This window comes from Mytilus californianus, unplaced genomic scaffold, assembly GCF_021869535.1.
Source record: "Mytilus californianus isolate M0D057914Y unplaced genomic scaffold, xbMytCali1.0.p SCAF_8, whole genome shotgun sequence".
NCBI classification, from domain to species: Eukaryota; Metazoa; Mollusca; class Bivalvia; order Mytilida; family Mytilidae; genus Mytilus; species Mytilus californianus.
In genome coordinates this window covers 28,684,901-28,688,030 of record NW_026262734.1, presented here as the reverse complement: position 1 = coordinate 28,688,030, position 3,130 = coordinate 28,684,901, and the positions used below count along the sequence as shown (strand labels likewise).

Here is a 3,130-nt window from a genome sequence, read left to right as displayed (position 1 = left end):
TAGAATCGCCATAATGATATTCAAATTTTCACTGTTTTTTTTTTAACAATATTGTGATCAATTCTAGGCAGGCCGACAGGGTATCGGTTGGCACATAGAATATCGATGTAAAGTTAAATTTTGACGATTAATCCGGTTTTTTTGTTTTTGTTTAGCAGTCTGTTGTTTTAAAAGAATTGATAAAAGATGTAATTATGACAAGTGATGAATGCTAATTTTCGTAAAATTTAAAGAAAATGTATGTTTTCAAACGTAAGTCTATGATTAATAATTTTAAATTTGAATTTTTTTTGCAGGTGATCGTTGTTCAGAGATTAATTGAAATCAAAGATTAAATACAATTGTACATGCATGTGGCATATTTATTCGTCTTTTTTTTTTAATGGAAAGCCCTTCCCATACTGTAACTTCCGAAAAATGGAAGTTATTGTCTGGAACGACGTCACTGAGTGGAAGTTGTAGTACAGGTTGTCTTCTCCTCTTAAATATCATTACGATTTGTAGAACAGATATTTACATAGGCAAAACATGAAACCATGACACAAATAGAAAATTCTACAGTTCGTTTATTTCGAAATGGAAACAGAGTTCAGAATATATACATTGTATTTACATATTTAGGGTTAATCTTTTGGAACCAATTTGACCTCTACAGTGAAGAGTTCTTTGAGACACATCTAAACAAACTTCCACAGATTGTTCTAGATTTACATGAACCACGGCATGATCCTGAATTGCACTTTGTTATACATTTATTCCATTTGTTATCTTCACTTTGTACAACCTGTATTATAGCCTGCTGATTGTTGCAGCTTGGAGGAGCACTAAATGCAGTTGGAATGCAAGTTCCTGAACACGTGTTTATAAGATTGGTACAATCAGGCAAAGAGCAAAGACCAACAAAACATGTATTTAAACAGTTATCCCACTGAAGTCGTCGTTGTTTACGGAAGCCATTAATATCTGTACATTCTTGGGTTGAACTGTGTTCTACAAATGTGACTGAAATCAAAACATAAGCATGGATTTAGTATAGTTAAAAATATCAATATCAAATAAAAGATCGTGCAAATTGTCATCATGAAAATCTTTTGAAATCAAATAGTTTAGTATGTATCTAACGAATTGAAAGCCAAAACTGAACTTTTGCTAGTACAAACAATTTTTTGTTTGAATACATCGTAGCTTCATTGATAAACCTAAATAAGCTTATGGGTTGACTTGGCCCAGGTATAGAAATATTGTCACCCACCTTTTCCCTCTAAGAAGAAAAAAAAATATTTGAGAGGGGGCTTGGGTGTCCGTATGACTGCGCGAGATGTATAAATACGCAGACAACTCCCATCGATTGGGCACGTGATATCCGATGCCACGCGTAGAGAGAACAGGACGAACTCTTATACTTCACAGAACTAGCTTGTAGTGACTATTTTAGGGATCAACATAAGGCCTCTAGCAGGCTAGATTTTGTCCACATATCTAACATATCTTTCTTCAAATAGCAGTCCAAATTCCCGCTCTTCATATCAATCAACCAAACTTCTGCCAGTTGGATTATTTGTTAGTTTGTTGTTCTGAAAACAAATGTATGAGGGTAGGAATGTCTTTACCGTCAGGCGTCAAACGGTCATTTTCGGCTACCGTTAGCGTCAAATTGGTTAAAATTTTACCGTGATTCGTCAAAATATCTTTATCGTGATTCGTCAGAGGTCTCGAATAATTATCGTTAACGTTATTTTTGGAAAAAAATTGACGTGATTCGACAAAATCAGTCGATTTTTTTATCGTCTAAAAGAAAGTGAACATTTTATCGTCATGCACCAAAAGTTACCGTTAACGTTATTTGACAAGAATTTTTACCTTTATTCGTCATGAAGGTACCCCCATTACGACCCTCATGTATGCATGCAATATTTGAGACTGGATGTTAAGCATTCAACAATTAATCAATCAATCTTATAAGCGATAGACGTCATCAGCCTTTTGACCACATTTTCTTTATCTTTATTTATTTGGTTTGCAAAAAAAAAATCTCGACCCGCTTAAAACATAAAACTTGACGGTCGGACGTGGGCCGATATTTCAGGTTCTACAAATAAAGTCTACAAGATATGGTATACAGATGTTATGTAAACAACAATGAGACAACACATGCCGAATAAAATAACCAGTAATGCCAAGTAATGAACTTTTGCAAAACAATATCGTAGCTTTATTGAAGCACTCGAATAAACCTTTCCAGAAATTCATTTCCGTAATCATGAATTGTACTCTAAATTTCTAATTTGAAGCAGGTTATTTCCCTTGTCGGGCAGTGAACTGCAGTGAACTGCTTCGCGGCAATAACGTCTAATATTAAAAGGGCATTAGCTACGATTTAGACTAACAAATAAAATATGATTTTTTTTAAAACATTTATTAAAGCGGAATATTGAAATAATATTCCGCTGTAAGCTGTCATTTTGGTTCTGTTTGTCAAAATAAGCTCAAAAACATCGCAAAAATTCATTTGCTTGTAAGTCAATAATTCAACCCCGGGTCACGCATATGATCAGTTATCAAAAAGAATAGAATTAGACCAAATGAATTGCACAAAACTTGTAACGAGATTGAAGAGAAAACAGAAATCGCCACAAGATTTTTTACAAATATACAGAATATTAAATAACTTTTTTGTGGAAACTTTAACTCTTTTCTGTTATCTTTATAAAAATAACATGTATAATCTTATAATAACTTAATGATTGTGAGAATAGGTTGCAATAGTAAATTTACGAATGAAGAAATACTTACCTAGAAGGACTAACAAAATAACGAGTTTCTCCATTTCGTCAGTCAATAGAGATCATATTGACTCCACGTAAAGCTAGAGTGAAGCTGTAGCTATATTTATACTCAAATAGAGAAAAAGATCTTCCCTCAAGGCTGCATCATGAATATCGTCTGGTTTAACCGATTAATTTACATGTTGTTTTTTGTTTTTCAAAAAGAGCATTTTATTATAATTATTATATAGCCGAAAGCTGAAAAACTACCATAAATCAGAACTAAGCGACTGCATACGGGCGTGATGGTAGAATTTATAAGTTGTTGTCTTCGTTTAATCAGTTCATATTGTGTTATATCAGAA

The 3,130-nt window shown here is 33.3% G+C and overlaps 1 long non-coding RNA gene across 1 annotated transcript; it reads right to left on the bottom strand.

Moving 5' to 3' along the window:
• Positions 1 to 548: 548 nt before the first annotated feature.
• LOC127710552 (uncharacterized) lies at positions 549 to 2,907 on the bottom strand. Its single transcript, XR_007986225.1, has 2 exons — positions 2,794 to 2,907; positions 549 to 1,002 (listed from the first exon to the last, which is right to left on the bottom strand). It is a non-coding gene; the product is annotated as an uncharacterized LOC127710552 (long non-coding RNA).
• Between the last annotated feature and the right edge of the window lie 223 nt (positions 2,908 to 3,130).